We start from the raw sequence: 24909 nt of genomic DNA on the forward strand, positions 1-24909 counted from the left end.
AAATCAGTGAGGCTTTAGAATTATCTCTTGTTTTATTTTGTTTTGTGGTTTTGTTTGGATTTTTTTAAACACAACTTTTCCTGTGTCCCTTGAAACAACTCTCCTGGTAGAGGTGGAGGGAGAAGGACTGGGAAAAGTCATGGCTCAGGGGTGACGTAGCCAAGCACGCTGCTGGATGCAAACTCTAACGGACTGAGGCCCATGGACTGCAGTTAGACAGCCCAAACTGCTACAGCCCCCAAAGGTGTTCCTCGTGCTTCTGAGTGTGGCTGTGCTCGAGGCAGGAGTGTTCAGCCTTCCTGTGAACCGCCAGTTGAGCCCTGTGTTTGAGGGTGCTGTAACACTGGGTAGTATGATGACTTGGGGAACTTTTCTGCCCAGTTAGAATCCCACAACTTTGCAAAGGCAGTAACTTTTGTAATTACGTCCTTTTTTTACAAGGTGCTTGGTGGACGAGGAGAAGCTGAGCCTGGAGAGCTGTGGCTGAGCAACCCCGAGGCGATGCTTACGGACTGGTCCCACGTGTGGGATTGGAGAGACGGGAGCAGGTCAGTTAACAAACACCTCCATCTCGGGGGGACATGAAACAAGCTTTTTTGGCAATGAAGGGGGAGGGGAATGGCTAGCTTAATCTAGCTAGAGACAGGCTGATTCAAAGTGTGAAAGTCTCCTTGAAAACAAAGAACCCTGAAGTAGTGGAGAACTTGCTGTGCTTCAGAAGGTTTGGTTAAAATTTAGGCACTCACGAATAAGAACCTCTAAATACCTGTAGCCTGTGCACGTAAATACAACGTAGGCAGAGAAGTTTCTTGGAAAAGCTTTAGACCTCTACCGTGCTTTACCAGTTCAGCAGTGTCAGCAACTGGAGATTTTAAAAGCTCTGATTCTCAGATCAGAGTTCACGGTACAGGTTTCTAGGTATGCGCTGTGTGTTTTATTCTGGCAGAAGAACAGGCCTGTATGCTGTGACCCCTGCGGTACCTTGTGGGTGTAGCTATCAGTACACCTTCAAGGTGAAAAGTGTGTGTATGTCCAGAGAACCCAGTTATTTCCAGGCCCACCCAGTTTCCTGGAGGATGGTGAGGACTGTGCAAGGACTGAGCTGTGAACGGAAGGAGTTTGCCATCAGCTGAAGTAAAGGTCTGCGGGGTTGTTTTGTGATTAGGAAAGATAATTGGCTGCTGGTCTTCCAGTTCCTCGAGCCCCTTGCTTCTGTCAGGAAAAAGGGCAGCTGTCTGGTACAAGACCAGTTGTGCTGGTGGGTTGCTGGGGAGGTGTTCAAACCAGGGCTCGCTTGCCAAGGGCAACGTCAGGTGGTGAAGAGGGAGACCCCTGGGTCCGAGTTGCCGGGGCCAGGAGCAGCAGTCGGTCTCTGCCCAGACTTCTGGAATGCCGTGGGGACAGGTTTGCTCGTGCCAGGCTGGGGTCTGTTAGATACAGCCTACGCTCAGCCACGGGGAGTGGAATTTCGGGGTGGGATTACTGTGCAGCACAGGGGGGCACAAATTCCTGTGTTTTCATCTCCCCCTTTAGCGTAAGACTTAAGTTTTTATACGGTGCTGACTCAGCAGCCTATTTCAGCAGCTTAGAATTAGGAAAGGTTGTTTCACAATTAAAGCCACTGAATTTCGTGCTGCTAGTCAGAAGCTGGAGATGTGAAGTAATTCGAATTCAGATGTTTCATGTGGCTGTAAATGATTCCTGGGTTGTCACGTGGGGGGTCAGTCTGTGGGCGCGGGGGTGGAGGCGGCACAGCAGGAGGTGTGTTCCTGCGGGGCGGGTGGCGAAGGGGTGAGCGTGCGAGGGGAGACCTCTGGGCGTAGTCACAAGGGAGACTTGTGCAGGACTTGCAAAGTGGGGGTTTTATGGTGGTCCTACGCTAGCGTGGTACAAACTGCCTACAACGGCGGGCACTGGTGCTGCGCTGCAGAAGGGAACGTCCTAACCCCTGGCCCGTGTTGCCCCCGAGACTTCCTCATGTCACATCCCACTTCTTCATTGCCCCTTCTCCATGGGCTCAGGGTTACAGTCTTCCCGTGTCTCAAGTGTGTTTCTGACCGTCAGAACAAATTTCTAATGAGTTTAATGTTTAGGAAAATGAATGTAATACTTATTGTAGTTTACTCATGCATTAATTACCGAGTTGGAAAAAAAGCCGTGTTCTTTGAGGTGTGAGCCATGTTCAGCGTCCTTGTTGTGATCCATTTTATACTCACGTTGTGTAATGCTGACCTTGGGGATGAAGGTATTTCTGCGTGTTTTATTGACTTACATCTTGAAAGTGAGGTGTTGATATGTACGTTAGATGTTAGGCGAGACAAAAACATAATAAAAAAGCACAGTAATGGTATCTTTCCTCTCACCCAGTTATTATGGTAGAGCAAGTTTTTTTTGTTGGGGCTTTTGTTGTTGTTGGTGGTGGGTTGGGTTTTTTTGTATTTAGAATGGTCTGTCTGTTCCTGTTTAGACACAGAGGCATGTGAGATGTTAAAGCTGTTGTGACCTGATGCATCTACAGCTCCAAATTAAGTGGATGAGTGGGTTAATTGATACAATATTGAAACAGAGGAGCCTATTTTATTGTAGTTCTGATTTTGCATACATACGAGATATGATGTAATAATATTTATGCAATGCATGAGTAACTATTCATTATTAAAAACTGTAGAGCCTGAGGTTGTCTGGCAGGTATCAGGCTTTCTGTGTGTGAGGTTAACTCCTTCAGGCTCATTTTCTTTTAAGAAAATGTTTAGGCTCTGCCATATCACGAATGCGGCATCACAAAGTAAACAGTGAAGTAGTTTAGTTGTCCAGCTGTTAGAAATACAGTAGGAAATCCCTGGCTTCTCAAGCCATAAACTGTGATATGAGTTTGCATAATACAGGTGTTTCTAATTTGTCTTGGTTAGAGAAGACACTTCACTATAGTCTGCAAAGGAAGTGTGATTTGGCCATTTTCTGTCTGTTTCCATGTGAAACTTTTTAATGGCTTTTTTTGCTTTCTATACCTTTAGTGATGATTGCTAATAAGCTTCAAGAACTTCTTATTACATCTGTGGTTTGTTGTTTTTTTTTTTTTTAAAAAAAAGGAGATAAATGTAATTCTGTCTCTTTTCAGAGGTGTTGGACCCACGCAGTCATTGTCAGAAGTCCTGTAGGTGACTTCAGAGAGGCACCTATCCAATTATTTGCTTGAGAGTTGAAATACAGAAGGAAATCAAGTGTAATCGCCTGTGTCCACGCTGACATTTTCTTTGAGGAGAAAGAAATAGCAGAAACAACTTCTAACCTGCTGTAGAAGAGAGCGGAGTGTCCTTCCTGTTTGGCTCGCAGGCAGCGCGATGCTTGTCTTCCCTGGAGTTGGTAGGGATCAGAACGCCCCTTTCTCACGGGGTCTGACGTGCGTGTCTTGCCTGCAGGAAGGCGCTCAGCTGCTGGGCTGCCTGCCTGCCAGCCACCCACCCTGTCTGTACAGGCTGCTGCTCCTCTGGCGTGGGGAGCTCTGCACCAGCCTCCGTCTGTGTCAGGCTGGGTGTCCAGGCTGGGCAGCTGCTGGGGAGTCAGGGTCAGCCCAGGCTCCTCGTTCCACCTGCGCAGTGAAGGGGCGGATGGGCACGTGGAAGCGGCTGATGCGGATGTTCAGAAGCCGAACGTCCAGCAGCGCTGCAGCTCGTGGCTAGTGCCAGCTGTGGGCGCTGGCTCTGAAGCTGCCTACCTAGTCTTTCTGCCTCTTCTTCTGGAGGGGTTGTGCTCAGCGAGGTGTATGAACAAGGCCTGCCAGTGTTCTTCTCTCTGAGGGCTTTTGTGTGCTCCTGTGCTCAGCCATCGGTTTGTAAAGGTTTGCTGGTACAATCTAGGAAGTTAAAGTGGTTTGTGCTGTGGTGGTTGGGGGAAGTGAAACCCTGACTTTTAATTGAAAATGGTGGAAGGATCAGCTCCTCGAATGGACTGTGCTGGCACTAAGGTTTGACAACTTCTGTAGGTCTTCTGAAGGAGAAATCTCGTTGCATTTGGCAAGACTGTGGGTGTCCTCTCTTGATGTCCTGCATCTTTACGTAGTAAGAGCTTGAAAGGCAAGGCATCAAACTTTTGTTTGAACCCAAAAATCCGCCTACGATTTTCTGTTGTTCTGTAAAATACAGAGAGTAAAATTTTGACTACAGTAGCAAAGTGAAGTGAAGCACCACTAGAATTCATGTTTGAGTGCATCTTAGCTGGTTGAGCCGTTTTATTCCATTTTAGCCCTTCGGTGCTTGGAGCAGACTGGCTTGTCTGTTGACACAGTGACTTGGACAAAAGTGTAATTTCAGAAATGCTGTAACGCTGCCGTGGTGGTAATACAATGAAAGCAGAGTTAAATTCATGCTTTGAGGTGTAAGGTTGTCGGTATTATTTGATGCGGTAGTCTTTGTATCTCTAAAGGAGTCTCACAGTGTTGCTGCTTATATATAGAAACAATAGCTTGTAATTCACTAGGCAATGCTGAACTATGAAACAAAATTTTGTTACCTTCTAAGGCAGTATTTCCTTTCAACACACCAAAAAAGCCCTTTGAGAAATTGCAAGGCCTGTTTATTAGAGAAAAATCATAATGAAAATGGGGTTTTCTGTTTACATACAGCCTTTTGTTTAATTGGTGATTCTTGAATTGTTCTTGTTGCTAACTTGGGGTGTATGGAGATATCAAAGTTTTGATTTATTTCCTACCAGCTCTTGGCCATTTCAAGCTCTTGAGTCTTTCCTCAAGATTTCCGTGACTGCTTCAAAATGAGTATGTGACTGTTCAGTTGGGCGTTTCTGTCAGGTGCTTATTCAGCTGCAGGAAGACAGAACCAAGCTGTAAATCCAGCCGTAAAGAAATCAGAGGGAGACTAGATGTCATGTTAGGGGAGACATTAACAAACGAGCCGACGTTGCTAAATTATTGCTTTGCTTAACAAGCCTGAGTGCAAAGCAGCTGAGGACACTGAGAGTAAACAGCATACAAGATACCTGTTGGTGTGTGGTGAGTGTTGTAAAACAGATAGGTAAAGTGTTTTTAAAAATCAGAATTCTGATTTGGGTGTGATTTGAGGCTGCTACGTGACAAACTTTACAGAAATAGGTACACATTTTAAAATTGCATTTGAAGGGTGTTAGCCTGAGAAATGTGTGTTCAGTTGACAGGAGGGCCTTTGGAGAAGGCAGATTAGGAATTTACCTAAAACAAAGCAACGTATAATTTGAGGAATATTATAACTGCTGTCCTTAACTGCCACCTTATATATTTGTCTCTTTTTGAAGGGTTTTGTATTTTACATTATGAAATCACTGATCCAAGAATGAATCTTACTTCAGGGCAGCACAAACACTCAGCCAAAGAGGAGGATGTTCTGAAGTCACTCTTGCGTGCTTTTGATGGCGAGTTTTTCTGAGGCTAGGCGTGATTCAGAGTAGGGGTTTGCAGTCAGCAAAATCTGAATGCATTTCAGGTAGGTGTCTAAGTTTGGTGGCTTCTCCTTGGTTTTCTGAGAGGGGAAAAAAGCAGAGGCAAGTGCTCCAGCTCTGATCTGGCTCCCTTCTAGCAGCAGTAGCTCTGGTCTGGCTCAGTGAGGGGGCCTGCTTCTCTTCTTTCCTCTGTTCTTCCCTTCCCTCCCCTGGCTGGGCTGTGTATCTGATGCCATCCAAGTGTCTGTCTCTCCTCCACTGCTGCTCACTTGAGAAGGAATGAGCTCATGGCAGGAACTCGCTGCTTTCTACACTCAGCGTGGGATTAACTTTTCATTTCCCGCAGTGCTCCTGCCCTGTAGCCTCCTTGGTTCACTGTCCCAGTGCTCACGGCCCAGCATCGTTCCAGTTGCCGTCACTTCCCGTGTTCCGTTTTTCAGAAGTGGGCACTTCTTGTCACCAGCCTTCCAGTCCCTTCTGCGGTTTCATAGGGAGGGGCTGAGGCTGCAAAGCGGATACAGGCATTGTGGTGCGGCTTATGCCTCTGCCTTCCTTTCTCACACCCTCTCCCAAACTACCCCAGCGTCCAGCTCCGGACAGGGGGTTATTCTGCGGGCTGCAGCGTGGCCTCGCAGATTGTCGGCATCGTACAGTGTAGCTCCGCTTCCAGCACACCATTTCTGCGCCTCGCACGGGCAGGCTTCTCGTGCTTCTGAAGAGCTCTTTGGAAAATAGCCTCCTGTCCTTTTGTTTCTCTTTTTTCTCCAGAGGTTTATAGCTTCTGTGAGCTGTGAATAGGGCTTGAGTAGGACTGAGGAATTGGAGACCGTGTAGTTATTCTGAGATTGTTTTCAGTGTTGGAATTTTGTCAATGATGAGATGGGAGGTCATTAGCCTCTACCTTCCCTGGTTCTTAAAAGGATGTGTTGTCTGGTGTGTCGTGGGGGTGTTTTTTGGAGAACCTTCTCCTTTTTTGACGCGTTTGTTCCATACTTGGTATAGATTGCCTGCTGAGTTGTTTGAGCAATGAGAGGCTGCCTGAATAGACTGCGAGATTCAGCTCTGCTGGCATGAAACTCGTTCAGTAGCAAATTTAGTACCCATCTATGGTACCGTATATATACAGCTTGCTTTAGTTCTGTTTCTTGAATAAACCTTAAAATACTGTGACAAAATCGGTGTTCTAGAATGCAGATATTGCTTTCATAACCGTTCTTTGGTTTGCTACTGTAGATCACCTCTTGATCAAGTCACTGAATATATTCGTGCTTTTGTAATTCGATCAAACAAATACACGTATAGCTGACACTGCATGCTTACAACTCCATCAGCTGGAGGCTTCAAAGTGTTCCACAAAGTAGCTGCATCTATACTGGGTCTAATATATAACTTAGGACTGATTTTTACGATCAGTGCCCGTGGAAGCAGGCTAACAGCTTATCTCTCTCAGCTACAACTTCCAGTTCTGTCACATACTTCTTAAGGGTGCTCTTTGGCTGCTTGTTGAAACATCTTCTTTTTCAGGGTGTAAAGTGAACCTCCTCAAAATAACATGCTGGCCTGAAAACAGTTGTCTGTCTTATGTTGTCTCTCTCTGTACAGCCTGTTTGTGTGTCTGGGTGAACACAGTTGCATCCAAATGGTGTGGAAAGGTTGCCAAGTAGCTGTCTTGAAGTTGATGACCCTGCAGCTGTAAAAGTTACTGGCAGGTTTTGGCGCTGTTAGTGAAAACTGATTTAGATTTGAAAAGCAGAAGAAAAGAAAGAGATTAACTCCAGAGCCCATGTCAGCTTGGGTTTGTTCCTCAGTGACAGGTTCTTTTCCTGAAACTTGCAGAGAAAGTAGGAGCAGACCCTGCTTATTTCCATCCCAGTTGTGCCTCTGTGCTGTTTGCTGCCTAAACCAGTGTGTGCTACAGCAAGGCTGTATGTCCTGTTTCAGGTGCAATATCAGTACGCGGTACCCAGTGGGAATGTTGAAAGGGCTGTGGGATGTTGCAGCTAATCCATAATGCTTGGCATGGCTCCTCAGGGGAGGTTTGCAATACAAGTTTTCTGAGTTGTGTATGATGAGATGTACAATGAGTCTTTCCTTTTGTGTTTGAAACTGCCGAGGTGGGTTTCTGTGTAGCACAGTTCTGGTTAAGCAGTGGGAACTGGAAACTGATTGGGGCCTCACTTCTGCGGGTCCTGCCTTCAGATCAGTAATGAACACGTTTTTATTGCTGCCACCCCTATTATATTTGTCATCCAGTGGAGGAGGTTGTTTTCTGGAGTTCTCGATACAGCAGCTTTTGTATTTCCTTTTAAAAAGCTGTATGTTTAACCTAGCTAAAATGTTACAAAAGACTTTCATCACAGGTGAATCTTCCTTCATGTTCTTGTGTGGTTTTATCCATCGACCGTTAAGCAAACGGTTTTGTGGCATTCACATTTGTAAGCAGTGAAACCTGGTGTGCTGTCTGTGGGAAACTGAGAGAGATTACAGGCAGTTTCTTACATTGAGGTAAAATGAAGCTGGTTTTATAAATACTTGGTATCAAATATTTGGATTTTTGAGCTGTTTGAATTAGCTTTGTAATACTGAGGCTTATTCATCTTTACTGTTAGGTGTAAATAGCAGCAGGAAAACCAACCCAGTTCTGCTGCGAGTATTATCTGTTCCTCTGTTTCCTACCACAGAAGTGGGTTTTTTACCCTCAGATTAATGTTCAGGTTGGAAGGGACCTCTAGAGATCATTTAGTTGGTCCAGGCGCCCTGCTCCCATCAGGGTCACCTAGACCAGCTTCAGGGATGGAAACGCCACAACCTGTCTGGGTAAGTTCCAGTGTTTGACCACCCTCACAGAAAAACAAAACAAACAGCAAGGAGCGGGGGGGAAGAAAGAAACCAAACCCACCCCAAACTTCCTTTTTAAGTTTCTTGTATTTCCAGTTGTGCCTGTTGCCTCTTGTCCGTTCACTGGGCACCACTTGGGTGAGTCAGACCCACTCTTTTTTACTGCTTCCCATCAGGTTTTTATACGCATCAATAAGATTCTTTCCCGCCGCCCCCAGTCCTTCTTGAGGCTACAAAATCCTGGCTCACACAGCCTTCCCTTGTATGCCTGATGCTCCAAGCCCTTAATTAAGGGCTCCAGTATGTCCGTGTTTGCCTTGTACTGGGGAGCCTAGACCTGGGCCCAGCACTCCAGATGTGTCTCACCAGTGCTGAGCAGAGGGAAAGGGTCACGTCCCTCGACCTGCTGGTGCTCTTCCTAATGCAGCCCGGGACACTGTTGGCCGCCTTTGTGGCCGAGGCGCGTTGCTGGCTGCTTCACCCAGGACCCCGGGTCCTGTTCTGCAGAGCTGCTTTCCAGACAGTCTGCCTCCAGCCCGCAGTGAGGGACGGGGTTATTCCTCCCCGCGTGAGGACTTTGCATTTCCCCTTGTAGGGCTTCAGGAGATTCCTCTCTGCCCGTTTCTCTGGCCTGCCGAGGTCCTGCTGAATGTCAGCGCAACCCTCTGGTGTGTAAGGCACTCCTCCAAATGTTAGCATCTGCAGACCTGCTGAGGGTACACCTGTTCGCTGTCCAGGCCGTTAATGAAGGTGTTCAGCAATATTGCCCTCAGTATTGACCTCTGGAGCACCACTAGTGACTGGCCTCTGTGTTGCATTACCACAAGGCTGCTTCTCCTCACTTCAGTTTCATTTCTCTCTCTGCTGCATAACAGCCAAATCTGGTTTAGAGCTCTCCAGGGTGTGTTTTGTTGTTACCTCTTCCTTTTTTTAACATGCCGTCCTCTGGGGTGAACGTGTACGCGCTGCATTTCATTTCTGATTACAGCAAGGCTTGTTTTGTAGCTTTTAGAAAACTTTTATGTAGATATCTTGGGTATGGTATGACTAAAGTAATAGTGACAAATCCTGAGTCTGCATTTTCTGATTTTTGATGGTATGTATTACCTGAACAGAAAACACAGGAATGATCTAAAATAACTGAATATAAGTCGTCATTTGACTAAGAAGGTGTTCTGTACCAGAAATACAGTTTTAAATTGTCCCATGTTTTCTTTACTTCAGAAGAGTGGCATATGTTGTGCCTAAAGTAATTTAACTTGCCATGGTAATTCAGGTCATTCTTTATTATGTTCTTTTTTAATGGATGGTTCTTAAGGAATTTGTGCATTCACATGTATATTTGTGAACCTGCAATGCCCATGCAGAGATGGATTTAGTACCTTTACAGTCTAGATTTCTGGTTTGAGTCTGATGCCTGAAACACCCCCAAAACCCACCAACAAAACCGCCCACCATAGGATAGATGGGAAGAACAGACTAAAGCTCTGCTAAGCATTTAGAGGTTGTGCCAGCATGTCAGGTTTTGGTGAGCTTGTGTTCTTATGCCAGCAGTTGGAAACCTAATCAAGGAAATACATAGTCGTTTTTAACCACGGCTATATTAAAGATGAAAGACTTAAGAACAGAAACGAGTTGTTTTAGACAGTGTAATGGTGGATAGTCCTCACTCCAAAAGAATTCTGTTCTCTATAAAAGGAGGAATTAAAAGGTGTAGGAAGAGTGATATGTTACGAAAACAGATGGCATGGCAATATTGTTAGTCGTCATTTTGAAGTGAAATTTTGTAGGAGGGATTGCCCGAGTGGACAAACAGGAGGAGGGGAGGATGTGTTGAAAGGAAGGCTGGGAGTGGAAAGGGAGATGCAGAGCATGTGAGGTGAGGTGGGGGGGAGGGTGGGGGTGGCTGGAGGAAGAGAGTGCTGAGAGCCAGGGCTGCAGAAAATGCTAAGTGGGAGTTGCAACAACAGGGACCAGTGATCCAAGGTGCTCCCTTTTGGTTTCGCTTGCTTTGGTTCACGGGGCTGACTCATCCCCTGGAATTTCTTATCTCCAGACTTGTGGAAGTAGATGAAGTGTTAGGTGAGGTTGATTGCTCTGTGCAGTGGGAGAGGAGAGAAGGAGAACAAAGTCCCCCTGGCTGAGAAGTGTCCAAGAGGTGTTGAACATAGTGGAGAACTACAGTGTTCTCGTGAGCACTGTGCAGTTTGTGAGCACGTTTTGTGTTGCCTGCTTTCGTGAAAATTTGGACGGTTATTTTTAGGTTAAGGGACGTGAAAATGTAAATAAAATGAATTCCAGATATCTAGTGTTCATCTTGCCCGTGTATCAGCAGAAATAAACTAAAACCAGCCGGACTTCAAGCCTGACTGCAGGGTGATGCGTGCACAAGAAAATACTTTTGCTGGCGGAGAAAGCTTGGTGGAGCTGCCTAATCTAGGTGCCTATGTGGCAGATTTAAAAAACAGAACAAAACACAAACACAGTGAGAAACAGGTCACTTCTTCAACTGATCATCTCTTCTTTAGGCTCAGGAGGCTTTCTGTAGCCTGTTTGTTTGTCATGTTCTTCAGTTGCTTCCATAAATACCTTACTTGTTTTGTGGGAGCTTGAGTTGTTGAAAGAAAACCTTAGCAACATCTGATTCTTTCCAAGATAGTCTTTGGCTTTTTCAGAATGTCATTCTCTTGTGGAAACCACTAGCAATGCGATATTTTAATTTTATTAATAATCTGGTTTCTGTCAATAGTCATCTGTCTCGTAGTAAACCATTTAATTTCACTGGATGTTTGAATTCTGTAGTTTCTAAAGGTTGAGCGGTTCGATTTTTTTACTTGTAGTACCCTCATGACCAGGGACTTGGTATTTTGATAGCAGAACATTGACGGCGAGAGGCCGAAGCTTATACATTTGACAATAAAGTTGTGGAGATAAAATGGTGATGGAAAAGTAACAGTAGATCAGAGTGGCGTTGGCCAAAGACCCTTTAGTAAGAAGTTGGTTTAGGAGAAACCTTGGCGACTAAGATTGCAGCGTAATGCTTTTATTTATCTGAAGATAGATAATTTGGTGTAGAAGGGTCAGGAGAAGCACAAGTAATGCTTAAAACTGAGTAGTACAAAACTTTGGCCGTTTTTACAGCTGCTTTGCAGCAGCCATCAGTTGAAACTGGAAGCTTGGTCATACAGGTGAATCTGCACCTGCCTCGAAGGTGGATGGCTGAGTTTTCAAATCCAGTAGCTTGCATTATTTTTCTTTTATGTTTCGTTAATAATCCTAGATGTTTCGTGGTGTGCAATAGTGAACAGGAGTTTCCTAGTGCGAGGGTTTGATGCAGCAGCCGTCACACGGCGTAAATGTTGCTTTCTGAAGCCGTCTGATTTCATTGGGCTTGTTTGGACAAAGGCACGGTGTGGCTATTTGTGAGTGCCTTTAGACTAGAAAGTCACTTAGAATTGTGGGGCAGGGGGAAGCAGAGGGGAAAGCCTGATGCGATTTATTTGCTGAGCTGAGGAGGGCTGGGGGGTGTTTTGGTTCGGGTTTTTTCTTCGGGAGGTCGACTCAGTGTGTTGTCCTCAAATGACTGAGTTCTTTGTTAGCACTAATGGAGGTTTGAGCTGTTCTGGAGCTGAAAGTAGTTTACTGTTTCAGAGTATTTTGTGAGCTGCCTGTGGATGCTGCGATGAGTAACTAAAGAAGGGCAGGGGATTTTCTACGAGTTGTGTGTCCTGAAATGCTGCACACACTGAAGCTCTGCAGAGGAATTCTGCTGTTTCAGCTCCTCAAACCAGGGTACTGCTAGCACTAGAGGTAGTGTATTCATGTGAGGATTATGTTCTGGAGTTGTCTGTGTTAACAGAGACCTTGATCCCTGGCTATTGACCAGTAGCAGCCACAATAACAGGATGAATGTGTCAAAAATGTCACCTTTAAATATTTTTGTTAGCTTGCCGTTGTTGTGGGAAATCATGTATTAGATCTATCTTTTTGTTTTAAGACAGTTTCTTAATAGTTGAGACATGATTAAAATTTCAAGGGGCAATCCTTCCGTTGGGTGCAAGGAAGTTTGTCAGGAGATGATCTGCCTGGTGTGGCTCCATAACATCGAGAACGTGGTTTTTCGAAAGTATAGAATGATCACAATTCCTATAAAATCAGTGTATGTCTGGCTGCCTCCAGGAGTTCCACCCTTAATCCTTTTTTCCTAGAAATACGCTACAAATGTTTTAGTTTTTCTAATGCATAATTGTCAAGGAGAGTTACTTATTTGTAGGAGAGAAGCAGCAGAACCCACGGTCTCATTTGTGAGTCGTGTATGGGCTTAAGTTTTTAGTTCTTCAGGATGGTAACTTTGAAGTGATTGCTGTTGTTCATGCAGTCATAACTTCAGGGTTTTGTCTCCCCCACAACTCCCCAGTTCATGTCCTGAACAGAGTTTTGTACCTCAAGACCTGAAAACCTCCTAATAGCAAGAGTAATCAAAAGGCTTGCCGTGTCAAACCACTGCCCTTTTAAGCAATATCTCTGTTGTTGGGTGCTTTTACTGGAGTTATTTGAAATTGGATTAAACTCTCGCCAGAGGATGATTCCTTCACGTTGGCCTTTCCAGACTGTGTTCAGATTGAAAGCTGAGAATTGTGTGCAGAACCTTTGCAAAGGCTCTTGATTTTTTTCTTGCTTTTAATTCTACTCCTGCAAAGAAATTGTTTTCAGTGTTTATCGCACATACAGACTGCCTGACTGCATTTGTGTCTGAGTGCCACGTATGCAGTTAGCAAATGATTTTAAAAAATTTAAAATATTTGAGCAATTCTTAATTTGGTATTTTAGATGTGGAATATAGAGCGAGGGATTGGATGACCTGTACAGGGTCGCGAGGGATTTGAAGGGGGGTTCGTCCTCCTTTTCTTGCCTTTAGGTGCCTTAATCACAAGACCATCATTTAAGATAACAGTGTGCAGCAGTGCTTCTAAGAAACCCTCACCAGATCTGTGCCTTTGTGCTGTAACGCTGTGTGCAGATTTGTACAGCTAAACTGATGGGCAATAGGCTGGAAACAGGCGCTGTAGAATTGCATTGAAAAGTCGTCAAACCAAAGGTGTTATTAAAAGGTTGTATTTTGAGGGGAGCCAAAGATGTCCGTGTTCATCAATTTCAGCTTGATTTCATTAAAGTTTATGCTTTTTTCATCATGTGTTAAGAACAACTTTGAGTATTCTTCCACAGGAAGGCTGAGTCCTACAGCTATTTAATTGTGTTAAATTGTGTTAATATTCACTTACACACACAGCTAGATCCAGCGTGTCTGTCACCAACAGCATCAATGAAAGGGCCCTCTATATTCAGAATCACAAGGCTCTTGCCTCCAAGGACTGTGTAAATCTTAGCTGTGAATGCTGCTGGCCATGAGGTCCAAAATGTTGCGTGTCTCTCTTTGGAGTGTGTAGCAGCTCAGGAAACAACAGCAGCTTCTGGACCAGCAGTCCTAAGAGACCCTTTATGGAGAAGATTCTGGGGAGTCCAGATTTTCCAACTTCCATCTGAAGAGACACCAATATGGACTTTGAAAAAGAGGATCATGATAATGTCATCATCAACAGTGGGCAAATCTCAGTACAACCCAGAGAATCAGTTGCAGACTCATCTACTTTTTGCAACAATTACACGTGAAGTTCTCTGCAGTTGCAGGAATGGCTGGTGATTCTCACAATTACTCCCTCTCTCTGCTGGTGGCATGGTGCACTCTGTGTCTTTTGACCTTTAATTAGAGGTCTCGCAGTTTATTAGAGGATACTGTGAAATGTCTGTCCACAGTGCACGGTCAGAGGGTACTCCTGGAATAAAATTCCTCCCTGAGTTGTCTGTGTTTGGTAAGGAATGGCTGTGATGACTGAAGCAACCCTGTCTCATCTTTAGTTCCTTGTTCCTGAATTGTCAAAACCACCAGTGCCTGGGAAGCTTGGCTGGCTTTCTCCTGCAGTCCTTTCTGCTTCTTGCTTCAGGCTGTGCTTGGTTTGGAAGACAGCCCTAGAAAACACAGGGCTTCTGGTTCAGTGAAGGAAATGGACCTTCTATTTCCCACCTGAAGTCTGTCCATTCCTAAACCCAATACTCCAGTCCTTCACTTGAGTCTTGATGGGCAAGATCTTATCAGCTGGGGAATTCCCTGGGGATTTCCTGCCCGCCCACCCCAGCATGAGCAGTGTCTCAGTGCTCTCAACAAGCAGTGTGGTGAGGGCTGGTTGTAAACCACAGGGGTTAAGTGGCGTATCAGATCATGGGCGGTGAGAAACTGCCGCATGTGTGTGGTCTTCCCGATTCACACTCAAGTGTTTTTCCAAAAGAAACCCCAACAAACCAACACAAAAACCTTTTTCTAAATCTTGAATTCCAGGTAAAGGTTTGACCTGGACATCATGTGAAATCACAGTGGTGCTTGGTAGACAGTCCTTTTCGCGTCTCTGGGATTTCATATATTCTGAATGCAAAGGGACCTCAGGCCACTGTGGGTTTTCTTAAACTAAACATCCCACAAGTGTGAGCAAGTGCATTCTGACAATAGCCTAAACCAACAACAGAGCTCAAGGCAGAGAGAGGGTAAGCCTCTTAGGAGAGAGTGACATCTACAGCCTCGTTTATATGATATAATCCCCTACTGCCTTAAGACTGGCCTGAGTTGAAAACTCTAGTCCAGAATTGGACTTTGCAGAATTTATAATGGATGATAACATGACTTGGATCACAAACTTGCTCCTGAGCTCCAACTAAAAGAGTAGCCACATTTTCTGCTAGGTGTTGCAAAAATGTATAAGAAGAATCAGGCCTGTTCAAAAGTCCTTGCAGTAAGAGTATACACAAAGGAGAAGGGAACTTGTCTTAGCCCCAGGATTTGCAAAGGGAACTGGGAGAGGCTAAGTGACTTGCCCAAGGTCATGCAGGGATTTTTTGGCACATCAGCAAACTGAACCCAGCCCTCTTATGTCCCAGTCTAACATTTTAAGCACAAAACCATCGTTTTTCCAGAAGAAGCAGCTGTCAGATTAAAAAGCAAAGGGTTTTTTTTGTTTGTTTTATTCTCTTTTTTTTTCCCCTTTTCTTCCCACATTTGATGTACAGGAAAGAACAAATTAGCTCATTTAAAAACAACTGGAATTTTCACCCCAACTTGAGCATATTTTTCCAGATTCAAAGCCATTTGCTCAATATTTTTGTTTCTTAATCTTATTTTCTATGAACATGAGACTCTCTTCCTCCCAGAACCGCCTGTGCCTATGAGGGCCAAACCACCACTTGAAAGGCTATTCCTGAAGTATCTGGGGCCCGTCCAGAGCTGGGGAACACTGAAAAACTTGCAGAGAACCTTGGCTTCTCACCCTTTGTTGGCATATCAAGGCAATCTGCAGAGAACCCATTCCAGAAAAAAGGTTTAGGTTGCAGATGGGTGATAGAGAGACCTTTGAATAACCTCAGGACTTTGGTGGCTTGAAGAAAATGGAAGCTGACTCCAAACCCATTTCTGGTGTGGTGTTTGGTTTGGCAAAAACAAAGTCTGATTGATGAGGTTTGGCGAAACTGAGTCTCCGGTTTTGTAGCCAATCTCTGCTTCAAGAGATCGTCAGTTCTTGGGTGTGCTTCCACACATTTGAATTTCCTCACTGCTTGGAGCCTCCAGCAAAAACAGAAATAGCCAGCAGGTCCTTCTGTGAGCATTCAGAATCAAAATACAAAGTCAAGAGTGGTACAGTCTTTTCTAGTTCTATGCAGCCGTGGAATCAGATCAATGAATGTTGTACTAAACAAAGCACTTGCTCTTACGTCTTAGGACAGAAACAGAAAGTCATCTTTATTCTTTCATTGTCCTTCATCCTGGACTTTATAAGACACTCTTTTCTTTTGGGAGGTCTGTGAGTGTTGGGCAGGATGGTGCTCATAGGTAAAAGTGACAACTGTGTTGTAACTTCTTTGGAGAAGTATGCTCTGGACTTGTTCACCAGGGACACGCATCAGATCCCAATCCATATGGACGGGCTTCTGCTGTTTCAGTTTCTGGCCTATTCACTCTGTATATCTGTGCTGGGATTGGTAACCAAGGCGTCAGTTGTGTTGACAAGCTGTTGTCAATGAAGAAAACACATGGCTTTTTCTGGCCCACATGAAGGATGTGTTGGTTGTAACCCACGTGAGTCATTGTACTGGATATGATCTTCACCCCTCAGACAACTTGTGCTAAAATACTGAAATAGCTGGAATTGTAAAAATGGCTCTGAAAAGCCCCAGTTCTGATGTGAGGAATGTTTCTTCTGGAGTCAATATTGCCAAGGAAGCACGTGAGAAGACTTTTCAGAGGTCTCCGTTGCAGCCCGGCAGGAGAGAATGGAAGGATCAAGGTGTCTTAGTTTTGTGGAAGCTTCCTGCAGGGTCCTTGCTGTCCTGCAGGTAGGGCACAAAAGTATCTTTATGCCTGTAGAGTCTGAGCAGTCTCCAGCAATTCCTGTTTTAGGGCCCTTAACTGGTACTGATGATCTGCATCTAAACTTATCCTGGTTTGCTTTTTTTTTTGTTATCTTGAAGTCCATTTGTCAGGGCTTTCAGTCCCATTAGAAACCTTTAGATTTCCTCTGTACTTGAAGTGTGCATTTTTGCAGAATCCCGCCTTGCTACTGAAGTTATGAGTTTGGTTTTTCCCTTTCTGTTAATAATTGCAAAGAAATGCACTCATGGAAATCTGCTAAGCACAAAGTTTCAGAACTGAGCATTGCTGTTTACTTTCAAGCACCATCAAATGCTTACAATTTCTATGAGAATGAATTTCCTGAACAGTGTCTTTCCTGGAAGTTCCTGACCCCATTCAAGGTCTTCCTCTGCTTATTTATCTGTTGTTAATCTCCTGTGGTTTCTTTTCTGGACTTGGCTTGTCTCACAGCTAATCCAGGTTCTCCATGACAAAATAACCCTGTCTACTACTTCTTCCTTCTGGCATGGCTCTCCATGAAGTTTCTTCTTCCCTTCCTGCAATGTGTACCTTTCCTATAACCTGACATCTCTTTCACTCTTCCCATTGCTACAAAATCTTCCTCTGCAAGTAAGTAAAAGATCAGGCTCTTCTGGTTGTAATCACCTCCTTAGCATGTTCATTGTCATCATTAAATCCTCCTTGCTATTCCCAGACTGATGGATGCTTCTTGGCCAAGGTTAATAAACACCAACAAAGAACCATTCACAGCACAGCAGTAACAATTTGGTAGTAACTTCACTAACACAAATGGAATCCATGAGCATGGATTGGTTTCCTGGAGGAGTGTAGCCCAGCATGAGGAGTATCCCATGTGCATGTGCAGGAGGATGTACACTGAGTGAACGCATGCTCCAGCCATAGCTAGGTGCTTCTGGCATTTGGAGAATTTGATTTGGGACTGTCCCTGCCCTGTGCTGGGTAATTGGATCTCCTACTCCAGCCAGTTCCCTCGCAGCATGTCCACTTTGGCACTGTCCTCCCAGCTGCTGCCTTAGCTCCACAACCCTTCCTTTGTCTGTTGATCATTGCCCATCCCACTCCCTGCCTCTCTGTGGAGGATCACTGCTCACTGTGAAGTGGAAACTTCTTTCTCCCCCGTTCCTGGCTATTCTTCATCTGCTTAAACAGTCTCCATGAAGTAGGGCCTGTTTCCACCTTTGGTTTTGAACACTACCTGTAAAAATGAGATTTTTTTTTTCGTTGTCTGCAGATAGGCCTTTCAATAAACATGTAAGTAAGGACTGAAAAACACATTAAAAAAAAATCACATTAATAAAAATGAATCAGTGGATTCCCAAATTCCGATGAGATAAGCAGATGCTGTTTTAAACAGAGACAATACCCTGTGTTAGCTGCGGCCCTGAAAGTAGCAGCCCAAGTCCAAGCACAGACTTCACAGGTGTCTACTGCTTTTGTCAGACTATTCTTTCACCCGCCCAAGTTTTAAAGCTTTCAGAAGAGGATTGCTTGAGGTTTTCCTCTTGCCAACCCGTCTGTAGCCAGAAAGTCAGTGGGAGACGGAGAGACCCATAAAAGGTAACAGCTAAATAAGTAACATGCAGAAATTCCTCACACTCACCTCTCTATTGGCAAGGGAAGATGCAGCTGACACGGATTAGCTGAGCATGAGTTTAGAGAGAGGCTGGATGCAAAGGCCTCTAGACTTCTTTTAACCCTAAAAGCTTTGGAGGTAATTAACAAACCCCAAAACTAATTCAACCGATCCATCTCTGTGTTTTCTTGACTCTTTCAAGTGAGGACCTGTTGCTGTTGGTTTTTTTCTGCTCCCAGGAGAAAATTTCTGAATAACTAACAGTACTCAGAAGATCTTGTTTCTTCTTGGTCTCTTGTAATAGCCTCAGTGGGCTTCTCTCTACAACATTATGTCACTCATTGCAGTGTACAGGAAACAGAAAAAATGCTATCTTTATTTCTGCAGTCTTTGCCTTAGGGCTAGGTTAAACTGAAGTCACATGAACTTGCAGGGTGAAAGAAAGGAATAGGATGGAAAACACACCCCTGTTCTCTTCTCTTCCTCCTTGCAGCAGAGGGAGAAAAAGTTTTGTTTCCACGTGGAAGATTTTTCAGATGTTTATTTCTCGGGAGTGAATTGGAGCTTAGGAAAAGCTTAGTTCACTTCCCCAGATCAGCTGCAATTCTCTAGTGCGACTTTGTCCACTAGAGCCTGGGGTAACTCGGCTCTCTCATGTGCATAGTTCAAGTTCTGTCATCTCTAGGTAGAATAATTTTAGTTATTAAATTCATGCGTTCCAGAATCCAGCAAATTCCTCTGTCTTCTCCAATTCCTATACATCTTCCAGAACCAAATGGTGCTTTAACTCTTCCTACCCTTCCTAGCAGCCTTGGCTGCACCTGCTAGAAGCAGAGATCTTGAGTGCATAAAATCCCTCTCTATATGCAGACAGCTCTGCTTGAACGGTTATCTTTATTGCAGGCAAAGGATGAAGAATAAAGTGTTGTCCTCTGTGCTCTGCTGAATGTAGGAGTCTTTCTGTCATTTTGCCAAGCCTGGAGAAAAAAAGCTAAGTTCTGCAACTCAAGGGAACAAATTATGTTTAGCTGGAAATTTTGGATTCCCTGGGGCAAATGATCTCTTCTTTCTCATTTCACCCAGCTTTAAAATGGGAGTAACACACCTTATCCACGTAGAATGGAGATGTATGACTCCATAGCAGAGAGGAGGAGTTTGTGCCTGCTAACTGAATAAATATGTAGATTCAAAACTATTCACAGATACTCTAAGAAACCTTTTTGAGGATGTACAACTGGACAGATCATGGAGTAGTCAAACTTGTCAAGATTCTGTTTTTGGAAAAGGGTCACCCTTGTTAGCTGTCACCCATGCTGTAGGCTTATGAAGTGTCTGAAATAGCCAATGATTCAGGTGAATCAGTGAGGACATTGCATTCATGACATTCACAGGGAGTTGAAATTGCCCAGTCTTTCACTTTGAGAAACCTCCCAGGGTCCTAGCTGGCCCATACAGAAGACAAGCAGTTTTTACAGTCTAAAACTCCAGAGTTACATTTTATGTGCTTTAGAAAAATTATAAAGGAGCCACAGCCCCATGCTGCAGTGTACATAACATGTATGATGGGCTGGAAAAAAATTTCTTTTCTACAGTTAGTATTGTACGGGGATGTTTATCCCTTTGCTTGAATCATCCAGCCATCTTAAAGCAAACCTATCAGGAGAGGTGGGCTGTCAGAACTCCCTGTTGTAGCAATTTCTATGTCTGTCTTGGAGTGGAGGAACCTGAAGCATCAAAGTGTCTACCTTAATAAATTGCAGGAGAGTTTAGAGCATAAGCTGAATTCTGAAAAGCAATGACACGATTAGCAAGCTTCCAAGAATTATCTCATAATCATTGCCACACACATGCAGACTGCTCTCTGATTACATGACTAAATAACACAAATTAAACCTGTCTTTTTCTAATATGTCTAGTCATATTTTTTCTTTCGATCTGTGAAGGGTAATCACCCATTAGTCCAGCCAAACTGCAGCTCAAAAGAAATGCTCTCGGCCTTGTTTGCTCTTTCTAGTGTTGATAAATGGATCAGTGTCACTGTGGTTAGCTATGTTCCCTTCTTTTGCCCTGTTAAAAGTACAGTCAATTTGAGCTGGGGTCTACTAACAGGGACTGGAAACAGCAACAAAACAAAAGCTACCTCATCGCTGACCAACACTTGCATTAAGCAAATAGTGTTACTTTGTAGTGTAGCATTGCTGATGGTTAGGATTGCCACTGCACTTGTTCTTGCTTTGTCTCCTATTCAAATCTGGACTTTTGTGTCCTGCAGCAAGGATACCTCCTTGACCATTCTCCTGGGACCACTTAGCCCACTGGAGTGGAGGATTTCTAGGGAAAGTGGCATTTTTGCTAGCAGATCCATGAAGCATATGAAGGATTAAACCAGCCTCTCTGTGAAAATGTGAACTGTCTGTGATACATGTGTTTTGTGGAGAAACAAACCAACTTGAGCCTATTAGCTGTCTACTTTTTGTGTAGGTAGTGGAACTAACCCCACAGCTACAATGATACTATCATTAACGAAATAAGCAAGGAGAGATTTGTGGGGAGAGATGACATTGCTGGTTAAAGCAAAAGATAAGAAGCAAAGAGAAGGCATTTTTTTGGCCTGAAACTGAAGAAGCAACATTCCAGATAATAAAGATGGGGGAAACTTGCTTTGCAGCTTGAACTGAATTGTGTTAATCAGCTTGATATTTGTTGAGAAAAAGGTATTTGGTGCCTATGGAAATGAAAAGTACATTATCAAAAGTAGTAAGTTCAATAATTTCTGTGTCAGAGACAGATGGCAAGAGCTTCAGCTATAGTGTAGGGAAAATTGTGATATAAAACCAGCATCTCTATTGTGCTCTGGTTTTTAGGATGAAGTAGGGTTAGGAATTTGACATCCAAAGCTCATCTTTTGAAGATGTTTTGTGGAATGCCTTTGAAGATCAAGACTAAGAAGTCAAACAGAGAGTGGTTATATTGTGAGAAACGTTCTCCCACCGGCTGTTTCTGTCTTTTGCAGAGTGTCTGCATGAAAATGTTGTGGTGTACAGTAGTTGATGGGTTTCACCCACATACTTTCCATGGGGGCATTTTGTGCTTTGGATAGAATAGATCACGTTCTGGAATGAGTACATGTAGGATGGAAAGCTTTGATGGTTTCTTTTGGATGGGAATGGGACTCTTATTCTATGGGGCATGTACATGTGTCAGCAAGTTTTAAATCTATTGCTTTGGCATGCATGGCCCTACTCCACTTGGGATATGTTTGCCATGAGAAATTTTGCTTCTACTAAAGTATTTGGTGGGGCAAGGGCAATTTGGAAAGTTCAAAGGGAAACTTTGAGGACAATTTCTTTCAAATGATCATCTGCTAGCAAAGGCGGTAGTTTCAGGATGTTCTGGACAAGTTCCAATCTAGCATGAAATGTGATAGCTAAGTGTGCTGTTAATAGGTTTTTTCTTTTTATATTGTAGTGCGTTTTACATATGTTCTTCAGGAGGCTCATTTACATCTGTGATGTCTGTCTCTGGAGGAGCAGCAGCCTTGTTTGCTGAATGTTTTGTGGCTGGTACCAGGGTTATCAAGAATATTCTCCTCACCGCCAATCTGATATTCTCTGGAGGTTTGGCTGCATATTACACATTTCAGGGAGCGTTTTGGATGGCTGCTATGTTTCTAGTGGCAGGTGTGCTGGTCCTTGTTTATTTCTATCTCTAAGGTTGTTTGTAGGCTGCTATTTTCAAGGTGAGGTTGGTGTCTAGGAAGTATCCAAAGACAACTTGATGGTTTGTGACCTACGAATGGGTGTCGGGAACACCAGAAACGCAGCCCAGATAGAAGGATATTATTGAATATATGCAAACCACAATTCTCCTGAGAGCACAGGTCAAGGCCCACGATATCACCTTTGCCCCTCAGAAAGGTTTCAGTCACCAGTTTCCCTGCCCACAAGGCTGCACTTCTACAACAACAACAAAAAAAGAGACTTTCAAATTAATTCATTAAACAGTCATGAACAAAAACTTAGTAATAAATCAGTCCTGGTAAGAAAGCCACCTTGTGTTTAGTGCACCTGTCATGGTCTACAGACCTACCATACACAGTCAGCCAAATCACTCCCTCTGGTAAGCAATGGTCCCAAGGCATATCATAAATATCACTCAGGTAAAGGCTATGTGGAAAATGCAGCTGTGGACAGCTCCAGGGAGGCTGGATCAGTAGCACAGCTGGTCAAAAAGGGTGGAGAAGGGGGAAAAGGTGGCAAATATCTGCCTTCAATTTGGTTTCTGTCTGATGTTGTGAATTTATGCTTTTCAAAATGGTCTGACTGCCTCTGGGCAATAGCTCCCAAAATTGTGTTTTTATGCAATATGTGGTTAGGAAGTTGTAGTAATCGCAGTACTAAATGCCCAGCACTTCACCCGCAGGGAAAGAAAGCAAATGCATTGATGTGAGAGCTGTATGGAACTGACAGACAAGGCAGAAACTGCAAACCACTGTTCTGAAACTTGTTTTCTGCTTTTTAGGCACCGAAATGATCCATTGTGCTAAATGGTAGTTTTGTCTACTTTTATGTTCTTACAGAAAACATTTAGAAGTGCAATAGGTTCTGCCAGAACCATGAGTTTGGATCTAAACCTCCCTTAAATGAACTCAAATCATTTCCAGAAGTTTACTCTCAAAAGACAACTGACATGAAATGACAGCATCATACCTGAAAATTAAAGGTGAGCCATTCGAGCACATTTAACAACTTCATGGTGACATTCATTTGTTTTCTCCTGGTGTACTCATGGACAACTCACATCTGGAACATGGAAACTGGTACCAGTCAACAGCAACAAAGATCTCTCATTTTAATTTCTCTCTCTCATTTTATTCTTCTGCAGGTGGTTCTAGAGTTTAGACCTGGCAGTGGAATCTAGAGGGCATTTGTACCAAACAAAATTATTCCCAACTGATTTTTTTTGCCGTTACTGAAAGTGAAATTGGATTGCTATCTATTTTATTGGAGGCCATGGTGCTGGGACCAAAAGATCTTTGAGCATAAAGAGCGCTAAAATTAAAATAACCGTATGGGTGAGCTTGGTTGGAGCTGAAAGCTATGAGTATTTCTTTGTGAATCAGATTTAAAAGGCCACTCTGGATGAACATCCTGCACTGAAAAACCCTTTCCTGTTTTAGTAACAACTCTGAAAAAGCAATAAAGAAGCAATTTAAAGCACCCGTTGCATTTGTATTGGCTTTTCACAAAATGGATTTTCACTTGTATATCTTAACTGCTCTAGAGGTTTAAACTAGGACACTTTGTGTGGTACATTTCATTCCTAATTTATAGTCAGGTTCATTTTCTGGCTATTGTGCTGTTTACTCTAGATTATAAACATGTAAGTTTTTCTTCTCTCTCTCAAAGCAATATATTCCACAGAGAATAAAGCTCTGACAGCCTCAATCATTCAAAAATATGCAGCATCACCCAAAAATCATGACTTTGACTGAAATTCACAACATCTTAATACTAAAGATAACAATAATGAAATTATTTTTATAGTGTATAATTCGAGTTTTGAACCATTACGTTGCCCTGAGGGTACATACTTGCAAGAGTTTCTATGTGACTACGAGAATAAAAATATAGGGGGTTCTTTACTTGTATTTCTCTCTTAATTGATTGTTTCCAGAAAAAGATTTTTTTCTAATTTTTTTTTCTCCTTTGTTTTTTTTTAACAAGGACTCAATATTGCTAATATTCATGAAGGAATGACAATTTATAACACTGACTTTTAATTCAACATGTGTATCCCTTGCTCTTATCAGGGTGAGTGGTATTTTTGAGCCTTCTGGTTTGCCATTTTCCCTTTGTGTCTTCAGAAAGCCAGCATGTGAAAATCTCTCTTTCTGAGTAGGGTAACACCACATACTCCCTGACTTTGACAATCAAAGTGGTTTAAGGAAATGTGCAAATTCTTTTCTTTATTGCAAATTATATCTAGGGCCTAATATATCTGGCAGAATTTATTTGAAGGACCCTCTATGTAATAATAAGCTTGAGAAGGGCAACTTCATAAAAAGCTAGAGAAGTAACTTGTGCTACCTTGCAGGAAAAAAGAAATTACACCATGGTGACATGGCCCCAAGGGTGGCTATTTTTGTGGTTCTTCTCCAGATGGCAGAGATTATTCTTCACATGGTCCCTGAGGTTCTGCTGCCTGTTGTCTGCCTTTTCCTGCTGGACTTATGCTTTCCTGCACCTCCTCTTCCCAGCCTACTCTGTCCACGGCTTCTTCCACCACAGGTTTGAAATGACATGTTCAGCTGCAAGGTCAGATTCCTCTCTTTCTGAAGCAGCTCAAAAAATGCACCAGCAGTGTGAAAAAACTTTATCCACAGGCTGAGGTAACTTGCAAGAATAAAGCTACTGTGGTCAATTCACCATAAATAATTTTCAGCCATAGCTCTTTTGCTGCTTCTCGTCTTAAGGGCAATAAATCAAAATAGAAATTTGAGTCCAGAGCGCTTTCTTCTTGCCAGAAAGACATGGGAAATCTAAGGAGGTGCGGTCTGTAAACTCACACCTTGCTT

At 43.5% G+C, this 24909-nt stretch overlaps 1 long non-coding RNA gene across 1 annotated transcript; it reads left to right on the forward strand.

Moving 5' to 3' along the window:
- Window positions 1-512: 512 nt before the first annotated feature.
- Window positions 513-23417, forward strand: LOC147412366 (uncharacterized). The gene is made up of 3 exons (XR_015184212.1): window positions 513-548; window positions 22912-23054; window positions 23217-23417. It is a non-coding gene; the product is annotated as an uncharacterized LOC147412366 (long non-coding RNA).
- Window positions 23418-24909: the final 1492 nt, after the last annotated feature.

Source organism: Leptosomus discolor, unplaced genomic scaffold (assembly GCF_034619465.1).
Source record: "Leptosomus discolor isolate bLepDis1 unplaced genomic scaffold, bLepDis1.hap2 HAP2_SCAFFOLD_43, whole genome shotgun sequence".
Taxonomy (NCBI): Eukaryota; Metazoa; Chordata; class Aves; order Leptosomiformes; family Leptosomidae; genus Leptosomus; species Leptosomus discolor.